General features: G+C 40.9%; 1 protein-coding gene and 1 long non-coding RNA gene across 4 annotated transcripts in view; one reads left to right on the top strand and one right to left on the bottom strand.

Annotated features, from left to right (window-relative positions):
* The window catches only part of VWA8 (von Willebrand factor A domain containing 8), a 364,407-nt gene that overhangs the window by 284,356 nt on the left and 54,090 nt on the right, over nucleotides 1-25,961 (top strand). The gene's annotated exons all lie outside the window — the stretch shown is intronic.
* Nucleotides 5,880-25,958, bottom strand: LOC309615751. The gene is made up of 2 exons (XR_014237047.1): nucleotides 8,475-25,958; nucleotides 5,880-8,311 (listed from the first exon to the last, which is right to left on the bottom strand). It is a non-coding gene; the product is annotated as an uncharacterized lncRNA (long non-coding RNA).

Raw genomic sequence — 25,961 nt, forward strand, 5'->3', positions numbered from 1 at the left:
CTGGTTACTGGAAATGAATTCTGTTTTGTCACTAATAGACATTACAAAGTTGGAAGTGCATTTCAACAGAAAAAAAAAAAAAAATAGCACCCCCTCCCCCTTAACAAACATTTGGAAGTTATAGGATGAAAGAAAAAACAATAAGCTTGTGATTAAATACTAACAGTACTTTAAAAATTAACAGTGCTCAAAATAACAATCAAAAAAATTTGCTCTACTCAAGATTACTCACAAGGAAACACATACAAAGTAAAAGTATTCCACCAGAAATACAGATAATATGATTTTCCGCCTGACTATAACTCATAGACTGTTCATCTAATTCAATTATGCCTACTGATTCCCTAGCATTTCCTTATAGTATTCTTGAGTAATTGAAGATAAAAGTAAGTTACGCTAAACATTACAATATCTAATCTTCACCTAAAAAATGGAAGTTTGTTTGAGGTCCAGAGTCCTTCTACTCTGATCCCTTCTACATAGACTGCTGAGTTAAATTTTCTTGAATAACAGCTCTGAACATGTCACTCTAGACCAGAAATGTTCAGAAATTGTGCCATTGTCAATCTGAAATACAACCCACTCTTCCTGGCACCCAGGGCCTCCACAGCATGCCCCAGCCTTCAAGCACCCAGTTTACACTCTAGCCAAGCTAAACTACTCCCAAGACACAGCCCATTCTTGTTCTCCCCTGCACTTTTGTTAGTGGTTGCTTGCCATCTGCAACCCATTCCCTTCTACCACTCCCTCTTTCCTGTTTCTATAGGTCACAGCCATCCAATCTCAAAAGTCATCCCAAACGCTTCCTCCTCCAGTCTACCCCTCCCCCAAGGTGGATGTGACCTCTTCCTCCACTAGGCTTATACCTTTTGTGTGGTACTTACACAACCTCCCTTGAATTACTTGTGAAATTGTCTTACTCTCCTTTACAAGGTTTTTAAGTGTTTAAAGCCAGGGACTGTGTTTTCCTCCTACTTATTTTTCCTAGGTCCTGGTATGTGTTATACTTAACAAATTATCAATAATTTTTCAAAATTAAAGCATTTAATCCAGCAATGATTGGTGTTAGGGGTTCAAGCTGGTGAAGGGCCTCTTCCTGGTTCATAGCCAGTGACTGTATGCTCATATAGTGGAAGGGTCATGCTCTCTGGGGTAAACTCTCTGGGGTCTCTTTCATCCATGCACTAATCCCATTCATGAGGGCTCCACTCTCATGACCTAAGCACCTCCCAAAGGCCCTACCTCCTAATACCATCACATCAGGCATTAGGATTTCAACATATGAACTGGAGGGGACAGAAACATTCAGAACATAGAACAAATCAAACAGTTAAGTCCTCTACTCCATGAGCATGGATGTCCTATTTGTTTAGGTCTTCTTTAATTTTTTTCAAGAATATTTTATAGCTTTTAGGGTGTAAGTTTTGTACTATTTTATCCTTTTTGATGCTATTGTAATTGTAATTGTTTTCTTTTTTTATTATTATTATTAATTTATTTATTTATTTTTGGCTGTGTTGGGTCTTCGTTTCTGTGCGAGGGCTTTCTCCAGTTGCGGCAAGTGGGGGCCACTCTTCATCGCGGTGCGCGGGCCTCTCACTATCGTGGCCTCTCCCGTTGCGGAGCACAGGCTCCAGACGCGCAGGCTCAGTAGTTGTGGCTCACGGGCCTAGTTGCTCCGTGGCATGTGGGATCCTCCCAGACCAGGGCTCGAACCCGTGTCCCCTGCATTAGCAGGCAGATTCTCAACCACTGCGTCACCAGGGAAGCCCTGGAATTGTTTTCTTAATTTCATTTTCAGATCGTTCATTGCTAATGTATAGAAATGCAATTGACTTTTATTATGGCTCTTGTATCCCGCAACCTTGCTGAACTTACTAGTTCTTATAGTTTTTAGTGGATTCCTTAGAATTTTCTATATATGTAAGATTATGTTCTCTGCAAATAATGGTAGTTTTACTTCTTTCTTTCCAATTTGGATGCCTTTTGTTTCAGTTTCTTACCTAGTTAGTCTTATTGACTAGACTCTCCAGTACAACGTTAAATTGGTGTGGCGTGGACATCCTTGTCTTGTTACTTATCAAGGAAGAAAGCACTCAGTCTTTCACCATTGAGTGTGATGTTAGCTGTGGTTGTGGGTTTTTTGTTGATACCCTTTATCAGTTTGAGGAAGTTCCCTCACATTCTTAGTTTATTGAGTGTTCTTATCATGAAAGAGTGTTGAATTTTGTCAAATGCTTTTTATGCAGCTATTAAGATGATCACGTGGTTTTTTCCCCTTCATTCTATTAATGTGGTGTATTATATTAATTGAATTTCATGTGAAACTTGCATGATAATATGCAAACTTGCATTCCTGGAATAAAGCCCACTTGGTCATAGTGTGTAATCTTTTTTTAATATATTGCTGGATTTAGGTTCACTACCATTTTGTTGAGGATTTTTGCGTCTATTTTCATAAAAGATATTGATCTGTCGTGTTCTTTTCTTGTGATGTCTTTTTCTGGTTTTGGTATCAGTATAATACTGGCCTCAGAATCAGTTGAAAACTGTTCCTTGTGAACAATTCTAACAATTCTTGCAAAGAGCTGCTATGAATTCTTCTATAAATGTCCAGTAGGATTCAGTGGTGAAGCCATCTGGGCCTGGACTTTCCTTTGTGGGTAGTTTTTAAGTCACTAACTCAGTCTCTGTACTTGTTATAGGCAACCTGAGATCTTAAGGGTATTAGGTTATATGAGGCTAGGACTTAGGAATGTCTTACCTATTGCTTACACCTTCCCTCCACAGGATTCCAAACCAAGGGAGCTATAAACACAAGAAAACTAGCCAAAAGGGACACAAAGTACCAATATATATATACTAATTTATGAGTAAATGGACCAGTACCCAGCTACCCTTGATGCAGGAGTAGCAAAAATGAAGAAAGCAAGACCTGGGCCTGGCAGCTGAAGCGGGTCTTCTTGCTTCCTTCCCTTAGACTCTAAGCCATATTTTCAGAAGGCCCAGCCTTAACTCCCCTCTCAGGTGCAGGCACAGGAGAGGTAGTGCAGAAAGAAACAGACCAGCTGGATTTCCCTAAAGGACATAAATCATAAACTGGTCAGCTCACTTCACCAAAGTAGGAACTACCAGGGAGCCTATTACATATTTAATGCACAATGATGGCACACTTGGTAAATGTAGCCCAGTGGGTGACCTTTGCCAAGTCAGATTGGCAATTCCTCCCTGCCAGATGCTAGGAAGGGAGATGTAACAGACAAAGGCTGAAGGAAGGAGCCAAACTTCCTCTCCTACAAGGAGCAAAGCTGTGGATTATATCCAGTTCATTCTTCCGGTCCCAAACTAATGGTTCCTCTTTTTTAACAAATGACTCACACCTGTTTATTATGGTGAGACTCACAGAATGGAGGAAATCTGGCATAACTCATAAAAGAACCAACTCTGAAACCGGACAGACTAGCCTTTGTATCCTGGCTCCACTCCGTACTAGCTTTGTGACTATGAACAACTCACTGTCCCTCTCCAAGCCTCTGTCTCTGCACATTAAATGGAAATGATAATACTTGAAAGGGGAGCTGTAAAGATAAATGAGATAACCCATGCTTATAGCAAGTATTAATATATGTAATCCGTGCATATTTCAGCATATGGCAAATATTAGCGCTCGGTAAATGTTTGGTAGCGTTAATACCTTTAGGTACCTCAGAGATCGCAAGGCAATCCTGATGAGTAAACTGAATCCCGGAAAGATTAAGTGACTTATCTGAGATTATACGTTTACTTCATGGCAGAAGTTGAAAAGGCAGTTCTATATTTTTAGGACTCTTCCTTTCCTTAGGAGAGGAGAACTGAGGAAGAGGGAATTGGGGGAATCATTCTTTCTTACTATTTTTACAGCATGAACCTTATGATTCCTCTGCCCACCTCAGTCCCCTCCGGGAACATGAAATCTCATGCTCCTTCCCCAGGAGAAGCGCTGGACCCATTCCAGCCAGGGGTGGCCTCTAGGAGATGCCATCACCCTCTCTCAGTGTTATACCCCCTATCCTCCACATGGGATAAATCCTTCAGGAGCTGCTCTGTGCCCTCCACTCTTGCAGAAACTCTGAGGAAGCAAGAAGCTCCTTTTTCAATTTGACCAAATGACACATTCCTTGCATGATACTGGAAAGAGCCAACATTGCCCAGATCCATGGAAGTGGAGGTACAGGGGAATGTCACACAGGTGCTGATCTCTGAGGCACACTAGCCCTGCCACTGCCTCCACTCTCTCCCCACACCCCACGGGGTCCTGGAGAACATCTCATTCTCATTTTATATTCATCATTTGAATAGAAAACCCAAAAGGAAATCTCAACATCCTCTGACCCTGAGTTGTACTCCTTATAGATCATATCCTAGAAATTGTGCGATCCTTCCATAGTGAGGGGAGAAAGAACCCTAGCAGCTGGCTGCAGTGGGATTTGGGCTGATGATGGTAATCATAGGATGTCTGCAAAATCTGCAGCTGAGTAAGGAAAGATCTCTGGCATTTCCATAATAATTATATAATTTGGTTATAGCATATAACTCTATTAAATATTATAAACATAATTACCAGCATCAATTTTAAATTTATTATAACTAGGTTTATAAAGAATAAGACTTTAAAGTAGGAAGAATTTAATGTTTTAGCTAACTGACATCTCATAATTCCTGTCAGTTTGAAATATTAATAGTCTTCTATGATCATAACAAAATCTGTTTTTACTACTGTATAGCAGAGGGAACTATACTCAATATTTTGTAATAACCTATAAGGGAAAATAATGTGAAAAAGAATAGATGTGTGTGTGTGTGTGTGTGTGTGTGTGTGTAACTGAATCACTGTGCTGTACACCTGAAACTAACACAACATCGTAAATCAACTATACTTCAATTTTTTAAAAATCTGTTTTTAAACTCCAGTGCCCTGTAACTTTTAAACTCTTACACTAAATGGAAAGCATCAGCCTAACATTTTATACTTTCTCATAAAGCATTTCTTTATTCCTGAAGACTCTAGGCATAAATGATGTCACTCGTAATTTATGACATGACTTGCTTTTAGCAGTACTCTGATCTGTGTGTTATAATTGCTATTATGAAGGTAATTATAATTGTATCACTCCTGAGATGATAAAAAAAAGTTTTTGTAGGTCTGTATGCAAAGTATTTGAAGAAAAAGATTATTTTACTGCCTACCAAATGTAGCTTCAAGCAAGAACTATTATGCAGGACCTTTTATAGACATAGATGAAATTCCTTTTGCCATTTGAACAGTGTTTACATTCAGGAAAGTTCACAGTTAAGTCTTTGACATACTGTGAAAGGATCTTTTGTTCTCTAGAAAAACATACTTCCTCATCCTTTGAGTCACCTTGTTTTTATTCCCTTGTTTACTTTTCAGGGGAAATAATGCCCACCCACCTACCCCCCCTCCGCCCCCCAGTAATGTCAAGGGAAGAACTGTTTCAGAAATCAAGATTGTTCTCCAAGAGGGAAAAGGGCTTGGTTATTGGCAGAAAAAAATCAGAAATATTTTTAAAACCTGAACGAGATAAATAATGTAATCTCAAGCTTCAGAAAAATTACTTGGATAGGATTTTTTCCAAGGTTAAAAAAAGGGGAATCTTTTTTTATCATCATAATTAACAGTGACCAGGCTCAGGAAATCTGAGACACTCTACTTGGGGCTACAGACAGAGTCCAGAGGCACACTTTTCTATTGTGTTAGTAAAGAGCTCCTCTGCTAAACTGTGTAGATTCTCTAAGACGTGCATCACTTAATGTTTCCTCCTGGTTGGTGGGATCCAGAACTAGTTTTATGATAAACTCAGACTAAGGCCACTCCTATCTAAAGTTTCTTAGTGATATTTATTTAGCAACAGAAAATGTGACTAATTCCATGTGTGACTTCAAAACTGATTTTGAAAGGAGGAAACATTGCTCTTTTGTTCATCACCATATGCCCAGTGCTGGCACAGTGCTCTGAACTTACTGGACACCCAGTAAACATTTGTTAATTGAATGAATGAAATAAATACACACACTTTCAGGAGGACAATTTCAAATAACAGTCTTTTGAATGAACACATGTGCTTGCTTTTTTTTCAATCTTATTAGTCTGTAGATGTACTCTATGTGTTAGTGTGGTTATATATCCTTACCTAATTTGCATAAGTGAAAGATTACTTGAGGTTTAGAGATTATCTATTCAAACCCTTCTTCAGTCACCCTATACCTGAGTCATCCAGAAATAAGAGAAAAATGTATCCTAAAAGCTTCTATTCCTCATTTACATCCTAGCTTGTACCACTAGCAGGGCATCAAAGGCAGTGATCTTCATGCTCTAGGACATTTCCATCAGAGGTATTTTTGGTCTGTAAGTGCTGAACAGAGATATGCTTTACTACTGTTAGAAAAGCTGGTGTGTCATATGTGGGACAAAGGGAAGGGACTGAAGCATGCCCATCACTGTTAAGCCTTCTATACTGTCCTCCATTTACTCTTTGTAGCTCTCCATGTGACAGGCGATGATATCCCCATTTGACAGATGAAGAAACAGGATCTCATTGTGTAATATGGCGATACCTAATGTGCTATGGCCAGTAAGTGACACTGTCAGCTTTGTATCACAGAGCAGGCATTGAGTCTGCAAGTCTTGTTCAAGATTGGCTGGTATAAAACTGATTCAGACCATATATAAATACTATATTTTACTAACCTTCTGGAAGAGATGATAGCCCTTTGAACCAATGTCCAAATAACTGGTATTCATTACTTTCTATAAATCTGACATATATTAAGAAGGAAAAAGTGATTGTTTTTCAGAAATACTCCTCACTTTCTTAAACCATGATACACTTTATAAAACATTGAATTCTGTAACTCTCAAGAACACACTTATTATTTAAAGACCATGTGATGATAGAATAAAAAAGAATCTAATAGACCTGGCTTTTGGAATGAGCTAGACTGGGATTTGAATCCTAGCAACACCAGTTAATAGCTGTGTGACAATGAGTTGCTTAATTTCTCTAGGCCTTGGATTCCTGGCCTGCGAAGTAGAAATAACCATGCCTAATATGGAGAATTGTGAGTATTAGAAACAATATATATGAAGTGCCTGCATTGTAAACAACATGAGGGCCGGGTCATGAACGTATTGTTCACAGTCTCTCCCCCATGCCTGGAACAGGCACATGGGAGACACTCATCATCAGTATACATTGAGTGAATGAATGAATGAATTCTTCTCAGCAGCAAGATTAGGCTCCATTGTTCAACTCTGCACGTATAAATCAGGAACTTTCTTTCAGACGCTTCAAAGAGAGAAAAAAATAGTGCACATTTTCTTCTTTGCATTCTTGGAAATGCCTTTCTTCTTCCAGATGAATATCACTTTAACAAGTGAACAGTAAAAGTAATTGAAGAGCAAAGCCTAAGTTGGAATTTTTAGGCAATGAACTGCCTTCTCCTTGGCTCTTTGGCATATTTTATTCTCATTTTTTAAGGTATCCATCTCTCTCAGATCACTTGGAGCTGCCATACGACTAGAAATGTTTTGAGTCTCCTTCATGCCACATCTTTTGCAACTCAGAGCAAACGTGTTTTCAAGAGCTCAGAAGTCATCAAGTTCTCATTCCAGCTGCCAGAGCCATAAAGGGGCTGCAGCATTCTGGGCAGAGAGAGCACAGCGTTAGAAAACATCAGTTTGGGATTTGTAATACTTGCAGTACCATGGAACTTCCTGTGTGAGGTCATGAATGAACAGCAAATCATGAGTGTTAGTATAAGCATTGGACATAAGTGTTATTATAAGAGTTATTATAAGAAGATGGAGTGTTATATAAGAGTGCAGAATTCTCATTCAACCTAAATTTCAGAAAATATCCTTGATTAAAATCCTGAGTTACTTTTCCCAATGCTGATATTAATCTGATATATATCTGGCACATCTCTATTGAAAAATGAATGTTTTGTACTAACCAGTGCCTTTTTCACACTCAGAAAATAAAACAATAGTAATAATAGCTAACACATATAGCACTTAGTGCGGCCAGGCACAGTTCTCGGTGAGGATGTGTCTTAACTCTTTTTAACCCCACACCATCCCTATGAGGTAGGTACCATTATTATCCTCATTTAATAGATGGGGTACCTTATGCAGCTAATAAGTGTCAAGAGCCAGGATTTGAATCCAATCAAACTGGTTCCAGTGTCTGTGCACTTAGCCACTACGTTAGAAGACACTTTTGAGTAGCAGGAATACAGGTCTCTGTGAAGACTGAACAAAATATATATTCGATCATCCAAGAGAAGTGCCTATAGGCAAGGCAGACCACCCCCCTACACTCCCTGACCAGGGATCGAACCCATGCCCCTTGAGTCTTAACCACTGGACCGCCAGGGAAGTCCCGACACTCTGTTTTTCTTCACGTGCAACATACCTAGGTATCACTTGTAGGTTGAAGGCTGATATGAGGAAATCCTCTGAAAGAGCCTTCCAAGGATTCTCCCAAAACTAAGAACATTCACCACACTTCCCTGGGGGGAAAATGCTGTAATATAATAGCACAATACAAAACATCCGAGTTAGTCAGCTGCCATACTAAGGTTCTTATCTTCAGATTCTGATGAAGTCTGTCTTTATGAACTTCCAAGCAGAATTATTCGGTTTTACGTAAAATAGGAAACAAGAAAGGAGATAGCAGATTCAGTCCGTCACAGGGGCTTGTTCCTTAAGAGCTGCACTTACCCAGACTCACTAAAACATTTCCTTGTGGGAGTGATCATCCCACTAGGGCCTCTTCCAGCACATGGGCCACCATGCAGAACTAGAGAAAGGCTCTCCTGGGGGGGAGGACGCATTGCCAAAGGGCCCTCTCTGGATAAGCCAGTTAGGAAAAAAAGTAGCCACTTCCTCCAGGCTGCTCACCCCAGAGCCTAGCGCCGGTGATGGGAGCACAGTGGGAATTTCAGCCCCAGTCACACGGCCTCAACGTAGACTCACCCTGTACAGCCCCAGGCAGCTGCCCCATTAGGGACACACCAACTACCCAGGCCCCTGCATTCTTTAAACTCTGTGCCTGTGTTAACTCATCCCAAAGCCATATACATGAACCTTAGCTCCCTGAACCCTGTTAACAATGGAAAGAGCCAGGTGGAAGTGGCACTTGGAAGGAAACCCAGCTCCAGGCAATGAGAAGGAAGCTTTGCGTTCATTCATCACTTAACTGCCTGTTGCGAATCTCCTGTGCACCAGGCATTTTACTGGATGCCAGCTGTTCAAAGACGAGAAGTCCTGAATGTCTGTCCTTACTGTCAGGAACACAAGCAAAATAGAGAATCAGGAGTGTGATGGCTGACGGCGGCTGGGAGTCCAGGTAGAAGAGGTTCTGGATCAGGCAAAGGGATCCTTGAAGCTCCAGAGAAAGGACAAGGCAGGGAACCAGAGCACAGATGCATGCGATAGGGAACCAAATTGGGACCTGGTTGCTAGAAGAGGGATCCAAGGTAGGGGCTTGTTCCCAAGCGAAAAGGCAAGGGATCAGATAAGACTTAAAGTGCAGAGAGAGTGGGACCAGCAGCAGGACTGGCTTGAGACTGAGTGGGATTTGGGGCTAAGGCCGTAGCTGGCGGGCCCACCTTAGCCTAGGGCCTATAGAAGTACCTGAAAAAGCTGAAATGTGTCTGTTATGCTGTAAGTTTTCATAAAGAGTTGTAAGAAACAGATACCAGAAAACTTATTGGTGAATTGTGCAGACAATATTCAGGTTTCCAATTTTTTTATTTCAAAATTTAAAAAATTCTGCTTTCAAAAAATTGTTAGTATGGGCTTGGAACAAACAGATCTTTATAGACAAATATAAACAAACATGTATGGAACCTTCTATCAGATGGTGAGATGTGTATAACCCAGTATTGCCTGAGGCAATTGCTGCCCGGAAACAGAGTTTAACTCAATACGCAAATGACGTAATAAACTCCTCCAAAGGGTTGGGTTCTATCTACATGCCTGGTTAATATAGGATGATCATATAATTCTATGTGTAAGACTGAAAGGGGTGCTATTAATAATTACATTGGGACAACAGGCATTAACAGGGACTGTCCCAGCCCAGCAGGGCATATGATAGACTGGTTATTAGTCATTTCATTTCTATTTGTCTTATTTTATGTAGAATGCAGTTTTGTAGGATCCCTCTGATATTTTGGAAATATAAATTCAGAATATATGATCATATAAAACATTTGCATACCAGGAAAAGGTTTTCCCACTCCTCCCACTTACTGTTTTTTAATAAAAGTCTTCTTTGCATTATAAGCCCATAATGCATTCTAGAACACCACACAGTATGAATTCCAGTTAGCATGGCTAGCTCGCTACCTAAGATCTTGGGGTTGCCATGGGAGACGTTATTCTCATGGTCAGAATCTCCCAAGATTGATGGAAATTGCTTTCTTTTAATAAATAGGAAGAACATAGCAGCCATGTTAAAACTAATCATCGACACCACGGCAGTAATGGCTCCTCACCAGTAAATAGATGTTATAACTCTTTACAGAAAAGCTGAGCCAGGACACCTAAGAAGATTTAGAATTCCAAACGAACTTGACCTGCTGTACATGACCCTAACTGAGCAGGTCCCCCAAACATTAAATTTCTAGAGAGATTGCAAAGTGAAATATTCTATCTGACTTTGACTAGCACTGTCATTTTTCTCAAAACCAGTGATCTCTAAGTGCTTTGAAAACTAATTATTCTTTATAGAGTTAATCTTTTAGTTGTAATTTGTTTTGTTTTATTAATACCTAAGGTTACCTTTTCTCTGAAAGAACTGTTACTCTTACTCCAAGTGCTTATTCTAGTACCCTCCTTCCCCCAGAAAATGCCTCCAACCCTTTTATCCAGTTCTTGCCCACAAACAATGTAACTCCCCTGCTCCTTTTCTTTGTCGTTTGTCCTCATTCAAGTAGGTACTTGAAGATTTTTTTACAATATACATATATATCTTAGGAGAAGAAAACAAGGATTCTTTGGAACAGAAAGTGTGCTGTTCTGTGTAAGCGTGTTGTTGATAAACCAGTGGTTATCAGAGATCAGGACTGGATAGGAGAACTTCTCAGACTGATTCCCTGTTTCCCTCTAACCTGTTTTTGTTTATCTTGTCCTCTGTTTTTGTGGGTTTGTGTTTTTTTTAAGCAGAATAAAGCAATTGTTTGGATACTTTACTTCAATAAACTGGAAATATCACTTTCCAAAAGTAATCTAACGTTTCATCATCACCAGAATAATCCACTGGCTTGACTTATTATCTGGTAATAATTGCCACCAAACAAAAGATAAATCCGTAAGAAGCCTCCGACTTTGAAATTTATTCTCCCTGCTGTTTTAAATATAAACAAATCAGATATTGGACAGAAGCTCCAGTTTTAGCATTAAGTAGCCCGGTCACTAGGTAAAACTCATCTAGTGTGTTTAAAAATAGTCTAAAAAGCTAGAAATGGAAATTTTTAACTAGCAAGCGTATGATTTTTAAATCACTAAATTGGTTCTCCTATATGTTTCAGTTAATCTACCAACACTTTGAATGATTACTGTTTTTGCCAGATTGATTTATTTTCCCTCTTAGTCTAGCCATCTTTCAGGTTTAAAACTTTCAGGTTTATTGAGCAAAGGGAGTATCCTAAAAAAATTCATTGCATCTTGGTTTGTGTAAGTGTACCAGCAGGAGAATTTTATCACTCCCTCGGGGTGACTCAGAGCCCTTCAGGTCTGGCTGCCTGTTAAACTATTTCTCTTTATTTATGGTCTGTGTAGTGTGAGGAAGAGTGAAAGTTGGCCCTCTCGAGCATTCCCTAAGCCTGCACGTTGCTTTGCTTTTGCTCCAAACACTGACGTGAGTAGACTACCACAGACCAAAAGGTCACTTTGCCATTTTGTTCAGATTGAGAAATACTTTAGATAATTATCTGTCTTTTGTATCTAAGAAGAATAGGAGCAGGGGGAGGGAGTTGTTTCATTTCCTTGAATTTCCTTTGCTAGGCTGAATGGGGCTCTCTTGAAATTGTGAAACAGAGTGGAGATGCTGCCCATCTCAAGTGCACGTTGCTCCCAAGCGTGGCACACCCATTTGCTTATAGGTTGCTGTTTCTGGAAATCCTTTGTTCTTACGAAGATAGCTCACTTGATGCCCTGAGAGTCTCCCTCAACGTGTATGAGGCCAATCTGTATAAATCAGATAATATTTCCTCCTCAACTATGTCAAAGGTTGCAAACATTTATTGAAAGGCACACCGTGTGGTTCAGCTATGGGCTATGGGCTGGTGCCTATAAGATGCCTAGAGAGTGGAAGAGGGAAAGCCACACATGGGTGAATAAGACTGTTGTGTCACAAAGGACAGTAAGGAGAAGGCTAGAGTGCAGCGAGAGCCCAGGGAAATGAAAGCAGCTTTTGTTTGGGAAATTTAGGAACGACTTCTAGAAGGTGTCATTTGCAGGATTACACTCCTCATGTCCAGATACCTGCAATCTGTCCAAATTGTAGCTTTGGATTTCATTAATCTACCTTCTGTATCGTTTTTTTCACAACCAGCCTATCTCTCTCATACTTAATCATCTCCAGACAGATGGCTATATTCCACAAAACTTCTATTTAAAGGAACGTGTTTGGAAATTTTAAAATTCTGTTGACTTTTTTAAAAAGTCTTTTAAGCCTAATCTCCATACAGTCCCTACTTTCTTCAAACTTCAAGCTACACTCCCCCATATTCTCAGACAATATTTCAGTCTTGTGCTTCTGAAAGAAAATAGAAGCGATCAGAATGCAGCTCCTCCAACTTCCCAGGCTCAGATGCACAAGCCCGCCCGCCTGCCAGCAGCTGTGCCAGGACCCCCTCCCGCTCCATCAAAGGCCGGTCTCTCCTCCCACCTTCACAGGCATTTTGCTCCATCCTTTGTCTCCTTCGTTCTCTCTCCTTTCTGGATCCTTCCCATCAGTATTTAAACACGCTCTAGTGTTTTCCTAAACCCCACAGATCTCATTTGCTATCACGCTAATTCATGTGACTCTAATCCCTTTCACAGCAAAGCCTCTTAAGAGAACTTTCTACACACACAGACCTCCAGTCGCTCACCTCTCCATCTAATGACTCCTGTCCCCTTCCCCCGCCTTCTACAGAATTGCCCTTGCTGGAGTACCAGGTAACCTCCACGTTGTTGAATTCCATGGGTACCTTTCCAGTCACCATCTCTCTGGCCCTCACGTGCATTGAACTCTGCACACTCTCTCTGTGTTGAAGCCCCATCTTGCGTTGGCTTCCATGATAACCACAGCCTCTTCCTGACTCCCCTTCGCCTCTCTTGTCTGCCCGTCTCAGTCTGTTGCTGATTTGTTTCTCTCCTGGGCCACTACCCTTTTCATTCTGAATGCTTTTTTCAGGAAACTTCATTCACTTCCATGACTTCAGGTGGTTGGTGCTTGTAAAAAATATGCTAACAAATAAAATAGAGAAATGGTGGGAATTTATAAAACTGTAAAAAAAAAAAAAATAGAGTTCTCTCTTTTCTTCTGTTTTTTAATAATTAATAATATGTCTCTACTGCATCATATATTTGAACAATACGTGTTTTGAAAGCATCTTTGCATAGACATAAACATGTTCCAAACTGGAAACGACACATGGGGGCCTCGCTGAGTACAGCCCCGTTCGTTCTATAGATGCAGAAACTGAAATACAGAGAGATTAAGTACTTTTTCTAGAGTCACACAGCTGCTTTGTGTCTTATTTGAACCTCACAAGAACTCCATGAGGGCATGTGCGCTTCTTAACTATTTAAGACATGAGAAAGCTGAGGTGCTGAGAGTTTGAATTTTGCCCATTTGCAGAGCTTGTAAGTAGCAGAACTAGAATTGGAACTCAGGTAACCTAGTTTCCAGGCTGCTGGCGTGCTCCGTACTGCTTCTCTGCGTTCCTAGGATTGGTACAATTAAATTATATTCAAAATTAATTAAATTACATTTAAAAACTGAGATTGTCTTTAAGAAGAGAGAGGCAAACACACAACAGCAACTGCAGCGTGGACCATTACAGCACGGCCTGATTATGAGGAAGAGTAAGAAGTTAGGAGGAATTTCACATGATAAAAATTCTAAGTGTTTATCTAAAGACTGAGGTAGCTAGGTAGGTAGGTAGGCAGGTAGGTTGGTTTTTTAAATGTACCTGCTGATTGATTACTGGTGAACTGATACCACGGTGATCAATGCATTTCTCCCTGATGTTCTTCAATAAGGGAGAATGAGTTTAGGAGTGATGACCCCTGACTTCTTCTTTGGTTATTGGGGTTTCCACATAAACCTCGGTGTGCTCTGATTAGCTAATTCTACTTAGACTTGGCAGAATGGGTGGGTTAAGGGATGAGGCATTTCATAAACCTCAATGAATATGCCTTTACGCAGGTAGATTGTACAGGGTGCTGTAGCAAGAGCTGTTTGAGCACAGACGACGGTCTCTCCGTGTCAGCTCTCACCTAATCCCCTTGTGTCCAGCTCAGCACCCCTCCTGCTGTTCCTTCTGACTGAAATCCCCAGCCTCCTGGACTGCCCACCTCTTTCTCTTCCTTCAAGATTCTTCTTGGGCATTGCCTCTTTCAGGAAGCTTTCCCTGATACTTGTCCCCCAGAAACTAACACAACATTGTAAATCAACTATATATAAAAGATTTAGCTCACTTTCACTTTCCCATCCCTACTGTATGATACACAGTTAACATTTCCCTACCCCCACTATATGATTTACACATCCTCTCAATAAATTTGTACTGGAATTTTGGTTAAACCAGTGTTCAGCGTTCATATTGTGATGAGTATCAACCAGAAGAATCGTGTAGTGTACTTAAATTTCATTTCTGCCAGTCATGCCCCTTGATTTTCGGGTAAAGAAAGCTAAGAAGAGATAAGTAACTTTGGCCAAAACCATTCCACCAGTTAGTACCAGAACCAAGATCAAAAGCCAGTCTTCTAATTTCCAGTAAAATGCTTTTTTCCATGACATCGAGCTGCCTCTCAAAAAAAATTTTTTTAAGTTTAGTCTTAGTGAATCAATTGGAAGAAAAACCAAACTTTTACATGATTATATCAAAATATTCTTTACACTTAACTTTTATTTTACTCAAACTGATTTCCATGACAGCTCATATTTCCTATAAACTAGGATCGAAGTAAATGTAGATAAGGATCCCTGTGTAAAGAATTTAGAACTAGAAAGGATTTAGTCTGGTTTTTTCACTTTGAAAATGAGTAAAACTAAGGCCCAGAAAGGTTGCACGATTTGCTCAGCGTCACACAGCAAGTGAGGGGCCACACTGGGCTGGAATCCAGGCTTCAGCTGTCAGGCCAGTCCTCACTCTGTTGCGTACCACCCTCCTCTGAAACACTACTTAATTCCTCTCAGGCACTTTCTTTCATTTGAAATCTGTCTCTTGTAGATGCCTGACCTCATTCTCTAGCTACATGAAACTTACTCATCCCTAAAAATGACATTAAGGCGTCAAAATAAGTCGGAAGTGGGGTATAAAGCGTGTTTCTTAAAACCAGGGTTCTGATAAGCTACTGTGCTCGGCTGCACAACTTAGAACACTACACTGTGTTAGCCACTGGGGTACATGATGTCAGTGGAAGGAGACAGGATGAAAACATTCCTAAGTGTCGTGCAGAACTAGAGTCACACCGCAGAAGTCAGCACAGGCACTGGGAGGGCGCAGGGGAAGTCTGGTTGCCACCCGCTCGCCCCAGTTCAGCCCCAGGGCCCCAGGTTAATTTAGGGTCTCTGTACTTTGTCTTACGTTCTCTCTCCTCTTCCCTCCGATGACCCGTTTCATTGCCAGGTGGCCAGGTCACGGCCACACAGACACAGCGTCACATCTGGAGTCCTCAGACGGGGGCACAGAGCGAGATGAGTGGGGTTGGGGCCCAGGGAGAGGAGGGGAGCCACGCGAGACAAAGGCAGAGGGAACTCGCTGGGAGGGCAGCCGGGGCTCTGTCCTGTAAGGAGTGTGAGTTCCAGGGTGTAAACTGGAAACAGGCAGAGTCACACTGTTGAAGAAACTGGAGAACTCACACAAAAGAGAAGAATGACAAACTCACTTATGTTGTATTATATAAACCCCTCACCAATTACAATTATTCTAGGAATCGTTTGTGTCTGGTTACCACGTAGCTCAATATCAATGATACATAGCATAATTTGTGTCTTATAACTATGGCCTAAATTTCATTAAAAAGCTTTACCCTCTGGAATTTAGTGTTCTAAGTTTGTTGCTCACAAAGAGCCTTCACGATCTAAAATTAAAAGAATGTCTTGCAAAGCAAAACCCAATGGTATTCTTTTCTCCTCTCCCAAATTTCCTACTTTCCAATTTGCCTCCTGCGGTTCCAGGAGAGCAGTTATCAGGCTTGCATGTATTCTTGGTGGCATCTACCCCGCTGGAGCCATTCTGCAGCTTTGGAACGGCCACAGTGGCGGTGCCTGTCATGCAGCCGTTCACTTATTCACCACACATTTACTGAGCTTCTGCGATACGCAAAGACCAGGTGCTAAAGCTGATACGAAGAATAAGACCCAGTCCTGCCCTCTGGATGTTCACAGTATAGAACTGACGCCACTTTATATATGTGGCCACATTTTCCTACACAGCCTGTAGCACTGATTTTTATCACTTAAAGAAATATTTTCTTTAAAAATGTATGTGCATGTATGCATACAATAAATGCATACACTCTAGTTATTCAATGTATGTATTTTGCCCACACTCTAAGTGGTGTTTTACACTCTCAGTCCATTTGAGCTAGTTCAGCAGCCTGGAAGGGTCCCTCACCCAGTGAGCTTAGAACACAGAACCATAAATGCTCTCAGCCGGTGAGTGACATACCACATTCTCCTGAGCTCTGTGTATGTGCAGCGCACATAGCTTATTTCTCTACGGCCTCTCTTTATGCCAGTGTTTTGTATTCTGGTTAATAGTTTTGACTCATCATGGTTGTCAAAAAGTGTGGGAGACCAGGGGATAATGGGGGGAGGGACAAATTGGGAGATTGGGATTGACATATACACACTACTATATATAAAATAGATAACTCATAAGAACCTGCTGTATAGCGCAGGGAACTCTACTCAATACTCTATAATGGCTTATATGGGAAAAGAATCAAAAACAAAAAAAGGAATGGATATATGTTTATGTATAACTGATTCACTTTGCTGTACACCTGAAACTAACACAACATTGTAAATCCACTATACTCCAATAAAAATTGGGGAAAAAAAGTGTGGGAGAATGCTGGGCCTCCTGGAAGCAAAGGAAGACTGTGTTGCTCGATGTGAAAACACAGGTTTTACAAGAACTCCATGTGCCTTGAGGAAATGGTTGAGGAAACTCAGGGTAAACATCAGTAGACAATGACTTCATAAACATTTAGAGTCTGAAGTGATGAACCAACAATGGTATGAAGAATAGCTGGAAGAAATGATGGCTGGTGACATAACCTGACTTTAGCATAAACAAAACGGAAAACCATTTGCCAATGTTGGATGATGGAAATACATCTCCATGGGGAGGATACTATGATAACTTGTCCAGCACGGATTCAGTTAGCATTCCTGTTTTCAGAAAAGAATTCCCCCACGCTAAATGTGTTTGCATGGAGCTGTGCTCAGTGCTTGCAAGAATTTTTAGAACCTGGGTCTTATTAAAACCCCCTTTTGCTTCTCCCCACCCTAGTGGTAGGATGGCTTTTCTACCCACCCTTCCTTTTCCTAGCTACACTTAGCACCTCAGAGAACTCTGTTGACAGGGAAAACACAATAGTTTTAAAAACTGCCAAGTAGGTTTTGTGTTCTGGGAGGAGCACAAGGGTTGGGTATGAGACTGAAATCACCTGGCCAGGAAATGCCAGCAGAGATCATTTAGCTTCAATAATAAAGCACGTGGCAGTAGATGTCTCTCTTTTTTTTTTTTTTTTAAATGGTACAGTCACTTCAGTCAACAGTTTGGCTGTTTCTTTTTTTTTTTTTTTTTTTAATTTTTATTTATTTATATTTAGCTGTGTTGGGTCTTCGTTTCTGTGCGAGGGCTTTCTCTAGTTGCGGCAAGTGGGGGCCACTCTTCGTCGCGGTGCGCGGGCCTCTCACTGTCGCAGCCTCTCTTGTTGCGGAGCACAGGCTCCAGACGCGTAGGCTCAGTAGTTGTGGCGCACGGGCCTAGTTGCTCCGCGGCATGTGGGATCTTCCCAGACCAGGGCTCGAACCCGTGTCCCCTGCATTGGCAGGCAGATTCTCCACCGCTGCGCCACCAGGGAAGCCCCAGTAGATGTCTCTTGCCAGAGCCACCTTGTATATAACAAAACCAAAACATTTGCATACTCTGCCGTAGTAGAAGTGACCTTGCATCGCCACCCTTTTCTTTGGCTTTGGAGGTCTCATGGCCGGGCTTGAATTTACTCTAGCGTTGAATGTTAACCTTTTGAAGTCTCTGGAAAATAAAAGAGGCAAAATAGAAAAGGCAGAATATATAAAGACCTGACAGTTTGCCCTGCGTCCAACGTCTCGGAATTTAATTAGCAGTTGTTTTGTGAGAATGCTTAGAATACTCAACGTGTCCAGTGGCAGCCGGAGGGGTGCTTGTCCATGCCAGTAAACATGCCAGTTATTTGTGGTTTTTTTAACCTGTGTTTTTGGCACTCACCTACACACAATGATAACAACATTTGTTTTCCCTTAAATGTTTGTTTGTACTTATACCATCTTAACCCATGCACTATTCTCTTGATTCCGTTATCTACGTTCTGTATTCTTAGATTTTCTGAAAGTCTTGTTCATCTTTTGTTCCTATTTCCATTTAAACAGAAGAAAGAGATGAATAAATAAAGACCTCTAAGTAAAGTGAGATGTGGGGGGGTGGATGGATTCTGCAGCCGGATCATTTTATTTTGGGCAGACATTCCAACAACTCTGTCTGGCCCAGAGAGCAGGAGAGAGGCAGCTACCCATAGACTCGACAGCAGGGAGTCAACCCCGGCCCGACGGGTCCCCAGAAACTGAGCTGAGGCCGTGGTAGGGATCAGAGTCAAGCTGAGGGAGGTGCCGGGTCAGGATTTAAGAACAACGCAGAGCCAATGGGGCCATGTGTTTCCTGCCTCTGTTAGAAGATGACTGTCTGCTGACCAATGGCTGAGCACTGCTGTGCTGTTTGCTAATTATGAGCCGGCAGGAAAGAGCAGGAAGAGTCCCAGCAGACACCCAGCCGACAGCTTATCGTGGAGGGGATAGTACGCAGAAGACGAAACTCTTACATTCTGTTGCCGAGCTGCCTCTTACACATGTGTATAATACATATTTATTAAGCATCTATTATGTTCAAGGATGTAGGTATAAGCCACTGTGCCAGCCACTACTGTCCGATAATAAAAGGTAAAGTAAAATATTCATAAGTTGGTATTTTGCCCTCCTGTTAGCCCAAGTCTGTGAAATCTATAAAGCGTTGTTCATTTTCATCAGACTGGGGGTTTTTGTTGCATAGTAATGGACTGAGTGAAAAGAGTCATTCCAGTGAGGAAGATCTTTGTCAGAAACTATAAACACGGATAGAGAAATAACATAGGATGCACATGGGGATGTATTCCAGAACATCACATCAGATAGAGGAAGGAGGGTGTTTGCAGTTACAGTTTCAAATATTCTAAAATATTTACAAAGCACATCACTTGTGCCAGAAAACAAAGTATGCATTGTCTCTAGGAGTGTTCAAGCAGAAAGGGGGAGGGTAGACAGAGTTAGGTTGAGTCTGGGGAGGTGGGCAAAAGGTCCCCTAAGTCAGGAGGGAGGGCTGCTGGTCGACTTGAAGAAGCCTGTGAGAAAGAACAGGGGTCCTTTCTAAGCCAGAAGGCTCCACCCGCTCCATCAGGGCAAGAGCCACTCTGGGACAAGCCACAGACCGTCCCTTCTGCCTCTCACCCGTAACACCACAATCGCCTCATAGGCATTTGTCTTCAGGGCCGAGGAATAGGCCTAGCGTGCCCCCCGCCAACCCCCTACCCTCTCCCCCACCTCAAACAAAGGAAAGAGGACTTTATTTCCCAATGAAGGGCACTTGCAGTGTGAATGCCATTTGGGTTAATTATTTAGTGCAAATGAATATCAGCTACAGTATAATTTTTTAATATTAATGATCAAAAATCAGATCATCCCCTGCTTTTTAAGAACTAGGAGGGATTAAAGAGGGCAGGAAGTCATTGAATATTTGAAAGCAAATGTTGCCACCGGCCAGGGAAAAACTGGAGATAAATTACATACTTGATGGCTTTGCCAGAGATTGAAATTGGGACACATAGAAACTGCCTATGGACAATGGTATTTTTGTCATGCGTTATCATTGTAGAAGCTGCACGTTGTTTATGAAAACTGGGTAAGGTTTTTTTTTTAACAAGCTGTCTTCATTTGAAAGACCATCATTCCTAGGGACATGTTAATGTGACTTTCATTGTATCTATGATAGAAATTTCTAACTTTCTATCAGAGAATAAGAATAACCTCAGACAATAATCTTTTAGGCAGATGTATTCAGTACCTTATTATGGTCTGTATTACCCTGTGCTGTGACTTTGTTCCACTTTATAAAACATCCTCCTGGAAGCAAAGATCCTGTTTCATGTTATCTCCATTATCTCAGTGAGTAGTAAATGGGCCATAAACATACACAGAAATGTTTGAATAAGAAAATGAATGAGCGAATGCATTGAATTGCCTGCTAATCATCAAACTGTAGGCAACTGTACGGATAGTATTATGGCAATTTTCGATGTCAGAAAATTTAAGGCACATCTTCTGGAAGTAGGACATCCTCCAAAGATCAAGACCGTGGTTTCTGCCCTGTTGCCTCTCATTCATCCTGTCATGAATGAATCAATTAGTTTGCATGCAGTAGACCCCAAGGAGCAGGAAACCCAACTCACAGTACCTTAAACTAAGGACATGTCTTATTTGCTGATGTAGAAGACCAGAAGCAAGTGACTCCACGGCTGGCTCAGCAGCTCAGCGGTGTCGTCAGGGACATAGCCTCCTCCATCCTCCCCTCTGCCACCTTCTTCTCCTTGCCACATGGTCACCAGATGGAGACCGCAGCACTAAGCATCACATTCTCACTCCGTGCGCCAAGGCAGCAAGCGCATGTACGTTGCAGGGAAGGGGAGGGCGGTCCATGCAGGGCAATGAAAGAGCTCGTGACCTGAGAGGAAGATCTTTCCCAGAAACCTCCTGATTTTCTTACATCTCGGGTCGCCTACCTTCCCCTAGACCACTCACTGGCAGAGGGGAATGGGATGGCCGGGCTTCCGGTGGTGCATCTGACTTCTGTTTAAAAAGGAGAAAGAGGGAGTGGGCGTTGGGGAGGCAGCTGGAAGCATCTGCTGTGCCACACCTAGTCTCCAGTTGGAAAATAAGAATAAGCTGTGTTGTCCAGTCAGTCCTCCAAGAACTGACTTTCCCTCCAAGATTGTATTCTGGCTATTTATGTCATTTTACTGATGGTTTTTAAAAATCATGAGTTTGAGGAGGAGCCTGAAATATATGGGCCTTGCCTAGAATTACAGGGCTTTCGTGAGTCATGTCCCTTTCCCTACTCTGGCTTTGGGTTGCTTTACTCTGGGACATTTTTATGAGTTATAATTTAGAAGCTCCATGTTTTTTCCATTTTGATTCATCTGAAAGAGGATAACAGTTCTTATGATTATAGCACGCTTATCTAAAAGGAAGTAGGTTGTGTCCGCTGTGAGAAACACGTCAAAGGCATCCATTTGCATCCACAGTTTTAAGAGTCCACAGTACTTTGTGGTTTGGGAAAAATTTTGATCCATTTAAGTGACTACAGTAGGGTCTATTTCAGTAACTGGACTGACTCACTTGAGCTCTTTCTAGATGAAACCAACCCTCGAAGGAAATGCATTCCAAGTCCTTCGCAACACATCCTTCAAAGAATTCAGCAGCTTATCAACTTTCTGAATGGCCAGAGGCTCTGTAGCATCCTCTGTCCCTAGGAAACAAGCTTCCTCAAATAATAGGCCTTCCCTAGTATCTGTTCCAGTTTCTGTCCTGCGTTGGACTTTCCTAGACTTCCTGCCTTGTAACTTTTATGAATCATTTTCAATTCACGTAAGAGATGCCCTAAACTGCTTTGGAAACTGCTTGTCAGGTGAGTTCCTCCCATCCGCCTAGAGAAATAGACTCGTGTGAGTATAAGGGCATTCATAAAATGACACAGAATTAGATAAACTCCCCAAATGCCTCGCTTTTAAGTAAGTATCCTTGGAATTTTATGGTATATGTTTCTCTGGAATAAATCAGGTTTGGGCTGATGATTGTTTTTGTCAAGCATTTGTCAATTTTGTAACATCTCTAGACTCCCGTTCGGGGTTGGTGTGGGGCTGACTTGTGAACCACGCCATTCCCCAGCAGATGGCCTGGAAGACACACAGGTGGCAAAAATCACACCAGTTCCTTTCTGCCCAGAAAGTTCATAGCAAATTTTCTGCCTCCCTGAAAGCCCATTAGAGGTGTCTTTGCAATTTTAAGAGTGTGATTTTGGAGGTAGCTGAGGGGGGCTATTTGACAGGCTTTTTCTTTTGCCTTGTGCCATCATTTTTAGTACTTCTTAAAAGGCTATTCTCTTACAGCAGAATAACTGAATTGTCGTGGAATGTCTGAAGGAGATTGATTTTTGATGAAAGTAAAGTTACTAGACGCATAGGACTTTGCTTTCTATACCTCTTCTGAGGTTCTTTTATTTATTTATTCATTTATTTACTTGTTTATTCATTTATTTATTTGTTTTTATTGAAGTATAGTTGATTTACAATGTGTTAATTTCTGCTGTATAGCAAAGTGTCTCATTTATACATATATATACATTCTTTTTTATATTCTTTTCCATTATGGTTTATCTCAGGATATTCAATATAGTTCTTTGTGCTATACAGTAGGACCTTGTTGTTTATCCATTCTTTTATTTATTTTTAATAAATAGTATACACACACACATACCCTAAAGTGAGGAAGGGTGTTCAGAACAGTTATTCTGATAATGCTGTCATTGCCCAGACCATTTTTGGAACTTCATCTTTAAGAATTGGCCTGTAGGGACTTCCCTGGTGACGCAGTGGTTAAGAATCCGCCTGCCAATGCAGGGGACACGGGTTCGATCCCTGGTCTGGGAAGATCCCACATGCCGTGGAGCAACTAAGCCCGTGTGCCACAACTACTGAGCCTGCGCTCTAGAGTCCGCGAGCCACAACTACTGAGCCCACGTGCCACAACTAGTGAAGCCCACAAACCTAGAGCCTGTGCTCCACAACAACAGAAGCTACCGCAATGAGAAGCCCGCGCAGCAACGAAGACCCAGTGCAGCCAAAAATAAATAAATTAAATAAATAAATTAAAAAAAAAAAAAAAAGAATTGGCCTGTAGAAGTATCACAACTCTTACAAAGCAAACTAGTCTCATTATTGTATAATTGTGCCTGGTTTTGACTAACATCCCTTATTTACCACATTTTGAATCCTTGAATCAGCTAGAGCATGTCAGTGTTAGGTGGAATGGAAGAAATTATTTAGTTGAACCCACTTAGTTTCTGATGAGAAGGTTGAGGCCCAGAGAAGTTAATTGACTTTCCAAATGGTACAAAGCAAATTAGCAAATAGTTCATACCAGAAATCGGCTCCAAGTATCCTTTAGCTATTTATTAAAAATCAAATCTATTTTTAAAGAATACAAAATGGCCACCATTAAAGATATTCAAATAGAATCTGCTGTGGATTCTGCAGATCCTTCCAGAAACAGTCCAGAAGTGTTTTGAGCAGCATTATTGTAATAAATGTGTCTTTATGTATGAAAAATAAGCTTACCATCTTATTATAATAAACGTATTTCCATATGTAAGTTCCATTATGTTTGTTTAAAAAAAATCAGTTAGGCTGTAATCATAACTTTTATACAGATGTCTTAAAATGACAGCAGAATAAAACTCTATCGCAATTTTGAAATGTTTCTTGTTTTTGTCATTTCTCACGGAAAACATCTATAAGATACTGCTAAGATAACCAAACATTATCTCCCAGGCTGAGGCAAGCTTGTCCTTGTGCTGTGCTGTCTGATGAGATACCTGCTGGCTACATGTAATTTAAACTTAAATTTTAGTTAATTAAATAAAACTTAAAAATCACGTCCTTTAGTATTCAATAGCCACATTGGGCTAAAAGCTACCATGTTAGACATCTCAGGTATATATATTTCTATCAACACAGAAAATTTTCTTGGTTAGCGCTGGTCTAGAATTCTCATGGTCAGTATACATATTTTAATTTACTGATTATCTCTTACACGGCCTCTAGAAAAGCTGGAAAGTGGTGGCAAGTTTGGGGGACAGTATTTTAAATGCTTATTTGTTCTCTAAATGTTGCTAGCTATTCTGCATAGTTTAATTTTTAGAAAGAAGAAAAAAATTATTTTCACCCATCTTTTCGAGCATGATTATATGTGTGGAATTCATATCAGTTGTCATGTCCTGGCTGCGAAATTTTAAAGTATGCTGAAGTTATGGCAGAAACTCTGTTAATGATGCCAAAGCTAAGGGTAGAAAGATCTGGTTAATTAAAATCTCTTTATGATGTCATAACATTTGAAATGAACTAGTCCAGACATAAGACAATGGAAGTTAGGTTGAATTCATTCTTAATAGCCATTTTATTTGCAAAGGCCTTAAATTATCTACCTATCTTCATTAATCCTAACATCCAGAATGAAAAGTCCACTTACTAACAAGGATTGGGTCAGCTCTCAAGACTGACCTGGCATCATGCTACAGGTCTATTTGCAAGCTCTCCTGCTCCACTATAAGCAATTTGAGGGCAGTGACCAATCCTCCATGGCTTTTGTTGGCCCCATGGTAGTTCAAATGAAGTCTTGCCAATACATTTCCCGTTAAGTGTTATTTGAACAAATAAATAAATGTTTCATCTGGTCTGCCTTGAAAATCATTCTATTTGGGAGCAGGCTCATAGGGTACGTGGATGTGACTGCTTCAAGTTCTTTTCATTGTGGAGTAATATCTACGGAGCTGACTGCTAGGATGGAATTCCTGCGTAGTTATCAGTCCTTTTGGTGAATCTGTGCCGAATTAAATTAGGGACCAATGAGTGAGCCACAGGCTCTCTAAGAGGAAAGCTAGTGCTGCTTATTCTGTTTGATTTGCAGGAATAGTAAGTCCAGTTTCAAAATCGAGATGAACTAGGAGAGCTATAAATACCATAATAAAATTAATAAGAGTGGGTCCAGGAAATAAATAAGCAGTTTTCAGTGTCTGTGTGTATAACATATATCACTGAAGCACACAAAGATACATTTTCTGTTTTCCTTTTCCACATATTTTATATAAAGTGACATTTCTCTGAGGAATAGGATTTCTTGGAAAATTAAATAGGTAAATGTATATCTGCTGTGACTCGGCTGGACCAGCTGGGCAGTGATCCTTTTAAACCATTGAGAGCTCTCTCAGTCAGTCTCTGGTGAGATCCATTTCCCCTGCTTCTGGTGGGTCTTGTTCTTTATGTAAATGCTCAAGGCATACTCTGCGCTAGAAGAATTCTGAAGCTGTAACCCAGTCCAGCACCTTTTCTTTAAAGAATATTTTTTAAAATTAAATTTGTCTCCTTCCCAACTAAATGGATGTAAAATCCGGTGAAATTTTTGCCAGACACTAACAGCATCTGTTGTGTCCTGTGGCCTGAGGTTATGCAATACCTTAAGGACTTAGGGGGAAACAATTCTTCTTTCTGTCCTGCAGCTCCTGGTGTTGGTCACAGAGAATGATGATGTCTTATTTCTTCATTT

This window comes from Balaenoptera borealis (genome assembly GCF_965194805.1).
Source record: "Balaenoptera borealis genome assembly, chromosome: 18".
In the NCBI taxonomy this organism is placed as follows: Eukaryota; Metazoa; Chordata; class Mammalia; order Artiodactyla; family Balaenopteridae; genus Balaenoptera; species Balaenoptera borealis.